Source organism: Echinops telfairi, unplaced genomic scaffold (assembly GCF_000313985.2).
Source record: "Echinops telfairi isolate 266 unplaced genomic scaffold, ASM31398v2 ScPeMD7_7420;HRSCAF=8458, whole genome shotgun sequence".
NCBI lineage: Eukaryota > Metazoa > Chordata > Mammalia > Afrosoricida > Tenrecidae > Echinops > Echinops telfairi.
This window is the reverse complement of record NW_022111320.1, coordinates 44,625,688-44,633,766: the sequence shown is the minus strand read 5'-3', so window position 1 is coordinate 44,633,766 and position 8,079 is coordinate 44,625,688. Positions and strand designations below refer to the sequence as shown.

General features: G+C 42.3%; 1 protein-coding gene across 1 annotated transcript in view; it reads right to left on the bottom strand.

The window, feature by feature from the left end:
• LOC101656273 (collagen alpha-4(VI) chain-like) overlaps positions 1-3,334 on the bottom strand; it is a gene marked incomplete at its 3' end in the record, with an annotated part of 122,093 nt that extends 118,759 nt beyond the window's left edge. Inside the window, exon 1 of the mRNA XM_045297695.1 lies at positions 3,253-3,334. The remainder of the gene's footprint in view (positions 1-3,252) is intronic.
• Positions 3,335-8,079: the final 4,745 nt, after the last annotated feature.

Here is an 8,079-nt window from a genome sequence, read left to right as displayed (position 1 = left end):
AATGCTGGGACCCTGTAGTACAGTTCCTCATGTGGCGGTGACCCTCCCAACCATAAAACTATTTGTGTTGCTACTTCATAACTGTAATTTTGCTGCTGTTATGAATCGTAATGTAAGTATCTGATATGCAGGATGTATTTTCACTGTTACAAATTGAACATAACCGCTGAATATAAAAAGACTGATCAGCATCCAGATTAAGTTCTCATGGTACAGATATATATACACACACACACACACACACACACACATATAGCAGTAGTTGATGATTTTACATTTACCCAGTAATTATAATTCATGTGTTTTACCTCCAATACTGCTGCTTTCAACACCGTAGCTGCTTTTAACAGAGTAACTGCTTTCAACACAGCAGCTGCTTTCTACACAGTAGCTGCTCTCTACACATGTGTGACTGGTCCACATAAGTACATTATGGGGCCAACACTGTCACATGCACCTGTATTTCCATGGGGTGTATGTGATGAGGTTGGCGCAATGATGTCATCATGCCGGGTACTCGTATGTGGGCCTATCTGCATGTGGGCAGACCTGCCTGGAGACAGATAGAGGAGCGGTGTCTCAGTTCCTAAGACCATCAGAAATATGTGTTTTCCAATGGTCTTAGGCGACCCCTGTGAAAGGGTGGTTCGACCCCCATGACCCACGGGTTGAGAACCGCTGCTATAGAGGCAGACACCTGCCATTGCTCTCCAGGCTCTCCCCTTTACCTGCCTAATAACCTGATACACTGGTATTTGGTTACTCCTCCAATGTACTCAGGACCTTTATAGTTAGGGTATAGCCCATTTTTTTATGTATATGATTTACCTGTAATTAGAGAGGCTTTCACGCATACACACACACACCCCAAGAGTATATAAGCCTCTGTTGGAAATATATTCTCTCTCTCTTCATGGACCTGGCTCCTGAAGTCTTGGTGGTTCAGAAAGTGAGCTCTTGCAGGCCTTATCTTGTCTATATCTCTTTAATTTCCCCCTTAATTACACAACCCCCCAACCTTGGACCCATTCAATTGTGGGGGCTGATGCCCCACATCATGTTTTCCTCACACTATTCTTAAGCAGAATATCCTATTCAAAGGTTTAGAGAAATTCTTGCGAAGATGTGTATCTCTGAAGACATTATTTTTGTAAATGGAACTCACAACCAAGGAGGTTCTCTTTGGAATGTTCATCATCATTGTATTTTAATTTATTTTTCTTACAAATGAAATTAAAATAGCAAATACCTGAATCATTGGCAAATGGTATAAAGGGAAAACTTGAATGAGGAGCCCAGTATTTGAAGACGACTTCAGATCTCTGAGAAATTTGAAATGGAGCCAGTCTGTGACTGCAACCCACACTCAGAGAGTCAGCAGAGAGAGGCAGTCGGAATGATGAATCTTCTGAAACTTGCTGCCACATAACTTCATTTAGAGAGTGAGTTGCTCTAACATCAGACTCAAGGTTAGGTTGGCATGTTTTGGCCAAGCAATTTCCTACATGATGTTTTTAGGAAGAATCATCCTTACTTTAGGTCCTGAACCTTCTGAGGCAACACTGTCAGGTAGATATTGCTCACCAGTTTCACTTCCTAGTGATCTTACAATGCGCCATAACTCACGTTTCCAAAAATGTGGGAAAGGCACCAACACTCCCAGTCAGTGACAAAACAGACACATTTGCGGGCATTTCAAAGGCCACTCCTATAAACCAGGCACTACCAGTACAGCAGTATGTGATGGCCCACCAGATTCACAGGCCCATCGCTTACGCATGCAAGGGTTAACATTTTTAAAGAGCTCCTCTGTGTTTTGTATTCTCTTGGTCTATTTCTTGGTCCCTAAAAAAAAAAAAATCAATAGAAAGAGCAAAAAAACAGATGGCTTTCTCTCCTGTGAAGCCTGTAGAACAATTCTTAGACAATATTGGATGCTTTCATCCCACAAAAGTCATCCTTAACAGTCAGCAGCATCCCTAGGTGCGCTCACTGAATTTAAATGCAGAAATATCAATCCCAGCTATCTAAAAATTGCGCACCAAATCTCATTCTGTTGATTTTTATGTTAACTTTTCTTCAAGGGTTTTTTTAAAAAGGTTCCTTTTTTGAACTCTAGTTAATGATAGACACGCTGATACTGAGAGGAAACATACTGAAGTCTGTAAACTAAAGATCAGGAGATGGGCATATAATAAAATAACTATGGCATAATGGTAACAGTGGGTCCTGCATGGTGAAAATATCCATTTGGGCTCAAGATGATTCTTGAAATTTTGCTGGCTGTTTAAAAGTTTCCATTAAGCATTTAAGATAATCCTTTCAGTTTGTCATTATAGAATGGCACCATGGGTAAGCCCTTGTCTGCTAACCATAAGTTCTCTGTGGTTGGAAGGCACCCAGCTGCAGCATGAAAGAAAAGATCAGGCACCTGCTCCCATAAAGATTACAGCCTTGGCAATCACCTGGGGCAGTTCTGTGGGCTCAGCCTTCTAGGGACACTGTGAATTTGAATCAATGCAATAGCACACAGCAGCAAAAGAATCGAGCAACCAACGGGGAACATGGAAGTTCAATGGTCTGAATCCTGGAGTGCTAGACAGAGGGAAACAACCCCTGGTTCCAACTGAGAATTACCCCCAGCCCCCCTGCGTACACCGAGTAGAAGAGCTGTTTGTTCATCTGAATCCTTTTTCTTTTGTTTGTTTTTTTTACCTTCCGTAAGTCTGTGTGTTCATTAACTCCTTCATGTTTTCTTCGTCCTTTGAGTCTTGCCATTCTAACACTAATCTCCATCTTTCTCCCTAAGTTTTGTATCAGTGAGATAATTCACCAAGCCTGCGTCAGTCCCAGAGCACAAGGCCAGCTCCCCTTTCCACACAGATGGCAAGTTCTGAAGAGATCCCAGAAGAGTCAGTATCTTCCTGCTCAATAAAACTTCAGAGTCTAGCAGATCCCTTGTTATTCTATTGCTCCTTTTAGAGGCTACCTTTCCTTTGTAGAGAGCTAACCCAGACGCCCTTGGGGCTTTTTCTCTGCACCTTTATCCCTCCCTGCCCAGGCTTCTCTGCCTCTCTATGCTATTTGAGATCTCTCTTTGACTCTCTCCTGTCTGCCTGTCTCTTTCAGTCTTTGAATTAAGAGGGAAGAGATGTGTTTGCAAAATGAATGAATAGGGGAAAACAAAACAAAACAAAACCCTTTAGAGTGCCCACTTAAGAAGAACCCCCTGGGATAGGAATTTGCCCCTACCTGTCAGATCTTTCTGAGAGGTTCCTTTCAGTTTCTCTTTCTTGTCCTCCTTCCTCAAGAAGCTACTTGAGCCTCTGGAATTCCCTGGAGTGCCGAGAGGAGGCTCCAGGGTACAGTGACACATCAGCTTTCCCGGTGTTTAATACTCACTTGGGTGCCTGAAGGGGGGGGCAAGAGGAGGAGCCACGGCTGTGTTTCTGGTGAGGGAGGCACTGCTGGTGCTCACTCACACTTTAAATGCAAATGGTCGGTCACTGTAAACAGTGGTCTCAAAATAGAATCCACAACCTCACCAGACGCAGGTTTGCCAAAGCAACATGAAAAATAAAGGAATGTAAGTGAAACCAGGGTTTTTCAATTCTCATGAAAAATTTCTCAGAAGAAATAGCTACAATCTTCTCTAGATCCCAATGATCTGTTTCCGCCTCCATCTCAAATCTCTAGATTACACATACCTGAAGAAAAGGGACATTCATAGCCTCTCAATGGGCCCTAATAAAACATCTTGCACAGATTAGGTTTCAACATCAGCATGTATGGAAGATTGAATGGAGACTGGATGGTGGATGAATTAATGAATTGAATTCATACATCAATGGCCTTAACCCAGGCAAACTCAAGTATCTGCTTTCATCTTGGATACTCGAAACAAGCTCATATGAACCAGAGATGAGATCAGGATGAGGTCAAAGGAAATAGAAGTATTTATACGTAAGAATGCAAAAAAAAAAAAAGAAAAATAACATCAGAAGGGACTCTGAAACTTGCTTTTAGACATAGAGCATCTCAACCAAATGGAAGAAGTAATAAAGTAAAGACTGAACAGAATATTTTAAAGGGTGGCTTGAGAAGACAAAATATGAAAATTAAATGTGCACCAAAAACCCTGAAGTTAGAAAACCAAGAGGAAATGCAGACCACTCAGTCTTTCCTAAGACGAGAGAACTGGAGGGGAAATGAGGCCTTGAATTGCACTGCTGAATGAATCTTAGAGGCAAAATACTGAAAGGAGCGGGAAGGAGTACGTAGTTTCAACACCAAAAAGATTGGTAGATGTTCAGTCAAGTCAGGAGTTAGCGTGTGATCAAAAAGCAATAATATTAAAGGAAGAATTTCAAGCTATGGTAAAGATTGATAGAATACCAACTGAACTGTTTTAACAAATAGATGTAATAGATGTAATGCTGGAAGTATTCCCTTGTCTACAGCAAGGTATTTGGGGGACAACTACCTGGCCAACGGACTAGAAGAAATCCAGGTTTGTACCCATCCAAAAGAGAGTTGGTCAAGAGAATGCAGAAATTATTGAGCAATATCTTTAATATTACACAGAAGTAAAAATTTGCAGAACATAACTCAAAAACAGTTGCAGCAGTACATCAACAGGAAACTGCCAAATATTCAAGTTGGATTCAGAACAAGACACAGAACAAGAGATATGGTCAGCTTGCACTTTATTATTTCTCCCATTTGGTTTAAATGCTTTGTGTCATATGGATCTTGGCTGAAAGTAGAGAGTACCAGAAAGATGTTTAGATAGTCAATGAAGAGGATACTATTTCATTGACTATGCAAAGGCATTCAGCTATGTGGATCATGACAAACTATGGATAGCATTGCTAAGATTGGAACGTTGCGCATCAGGGCCCTGTGAGTTGTTCCATTGTGCTCATGCAGAACTATCCATAGACAAAGAGTTGGTGTGAACAAAATACCAAGGTACCGTATAGTTTGAACAAAATATTAAGATACCGTAGAGTCTAAAATCAGGAAAGATGTGTGTCAGGGTTGCATCCTTTCACCATACTTACTCAATCTGTATGCTGAGCAAATCATCTGAGAAGAGCCGGACTCTCGGAAGGACTGGGCATCCGAATTGAAGGGTTGCTCATGGAAAACCTGTGAGATGCAGACAGGACCTTGCTTGCTGAAAGTGAAAAGGATTTGAAACACTTATTGATGAATATCAAAGTCTTCAATGTGGATTGCCACTCAATGTATAGAAAACAAAAATCCTCACAGCTAAGCCCCAACGCAAGCAAATAAAATATTACAATTGTCAAAGATTACATTTTACTTGGATTCAAATCATTGCCCAAGGAAGCAACCATCAAAAAAACCAAGCAATGTCTTGTATTTGGCAAATCTGTATTTGCAAAAGACTTATTTAAAGTATCAAAAGGCAAAGGTGTGTCCCTTTGAGCCTTTCCCCAAACTGTGAGAGTTTCAGTTACCTCATATGCATGTGAAATTGCACAATGAATAAGAAAGACTGGAAAAAAAAATAAGAAAGACTGAGGCAAAATTAATCTCTTTCTATTATAATTTAGACAACGAATATTGGATGTACCATGGACTGCCAGAAGAACAAACAAATATATCTTAAACCAAGTCCAGCCGGGATGCTGCTTAGAAAGATGGCAAGAACATGTTATCAGGAGGGACCGGTCCCTGGAAAAGGGCATCATACTTGGTAAAATAGGGGGTCAGTAAAAAGAGAAAGACCCTGAATGAGATGGATGGCACAGGGGCTGCAGCAATGGGCTCAAACATCACAGCTACTGTGAGAATGGTGCAGGACCAGGCAGTGCTGTGTTCTGTTGTCACTCCGAGCAGGCAAGAACTCAAGGCACCTAATGACGACATTTCCTGATAGCAACTGTGAACACAGAAACATTCTATCATCCGTGCAGTAGAACTCATTTGTTACTGTTGTGAGGTGCCATCGAGCCACTTCCGACCCAAAGCGACCTTATGCACAGCAGAAAGAAGCACTGTCCCATTCTGCGCCCTCTTCACAGGTGTTTCTTTGCTTGAGGCCGTTGTTGCAGGCCCGGTGTCAATCCATCTCCTTGGGAGCCTTCCTCTTTTTTGCTGCCCCTTTGCTTCACTGAATGGTGTCCTTCTTCAGGGATTGGTCTCTCCAGACAACATAGCCAACGTGTCAAAGGAAATCTCGCCATCCCTGCATCTAAGGAGCGCTCTGGTTGTACTTCATCCAAGACAGGTTGGCTTGTCCTTTTAGCAAGCAGTCCATGGTACTTTCAATATTCTTTTCCAGCACCACAATTCAAATGCACTCATTCTTCTTCAGTCTTCTTTATTCAAGGTCAACTTTCAAATGCATATGAGGAAATGGAAAATAACTGTGGGTTGGGTCAGGGACACCTTAGTCCTCAAAGTAACAGCCTCGTTCGTCAACACTCTGCAGAGGTCTTGTGCAGCAGACTTACCTAAGGCAACTCGTCTTTGAATCTCTTGACTGCTGCTTCCATGAACATTGATTGTGGATCCAAGCGAGATGAAAACCTTGACAACTTCAACTTTTCCTCCAGTTATCAGGAAATTACCTACTCGTTCAATTGTGAGGATATGGGTCTTCATAACATTAAGTCATAATTCATGCTGAAAGCTGCAATACTTGATCCGTAGTAGCAAGTGCTTTGAGTCCTCCTCATTTTCAGCAACCGAGGTTGTGTCATTTGCATATTGCAGGTTGTTCATAAGCCTTCCTCCAATCCTGATGCCACATTCTTCTTCATATAAACCAGCTTCCCGGATGATTTACTCAGCATACAGATTGAGTAAGTACGGTAAGAGGATACCACCCAAACACACACCTTTCCTGATTTTAAACCAGGTGGTATTCTCCTCTTCTGTTCACCCAACTGCCTCTTGATCCGTGGACAAGTTCCACAAGGGCACAATCAAGTGTTCTGGAGTTCCCAGGCTTCTCAAGCCTATTCAGAGCTTATTATAATCCACGCAGTCAAATGCCTTGGAATACAATGTCAATGTCAATGAAATACAAATAAACATCTGATATTCTCTGCTTTCAGCCAAGATCCATCTGACATCACAAGGGATATCCGTGTCCTCTTCTGAATCCCGCATAAGCCTCTGGCAGCACCCTGTCATAGACCACCTTGTTGTCTGATCCTCAGCAAAATCTTAGAATTCATACTTCTCCACTTTCCCAGGGATGTTGAAATGGACAGACTATCTAAAGGAGATGAACTAGACTAGTTCACTGTTTACCAGTTGACCCTTGATTAGTTATGATGTGCTGACAGCCTGGGAAGAATTTTGTTCCACTCAGAAATACAGTCCCTTAGAATGCTGCTGAGAAGCAGCAAGTTCTCGTTAAATGTTTTGATTTTCTAAGGCAAGTGATCAATACATCATGTGTGAAATTTTTCAGCCCTGTTCAATTCAAACCTTATCACGGTAGCGATTTCTTCCAGTATTCTGTTTCTTCCTTCCTGTCGGGAAGACATGTTCTCCCCCGTGACTCATTCCCCCAATTCCATCTCCTCCCCCTCTTCCTGCCATGGAGTGGATGCTGACTCATAGCAACTCTGTAGGACACGGCAGCACTGCCTCAGTGAGTTTCCGAGACAATGACTGTTTACCGGAATCGAAAGCCCCGGCCTTCTCCCTGCTCTCCTTCCTCTCGTCTCCTTTATTTGCCTGAGACCTTCTGGAAGAAGAAGGCTTTAGTTCAGCGTGTTGAACTCTTAACTCTGACCCATGTAAGGAGTCTATTACTTCAGATCATCCATCACCTTTCTCTCCTCCATAACCTCCCCTTGACCTTCAAGCCATCTTCCTTGCTTCTAGAGAAACTGGTCATCTTAGTGTCGGTTCTCCCTGGCAGCAGAATCTGCAACAAGGACTTCCAAAACCCAAATCAAAAACTAAAACCCGTCACCACCGAGTCAATTCCAACTCATGACCTTATAGGACGGAGTCGAATGCCCCGTAATGTCTCCTAGGTTGTAATCTGTATGGAAGCAGATGCCACCTCTTTCTTCTGCAGAATGGCTG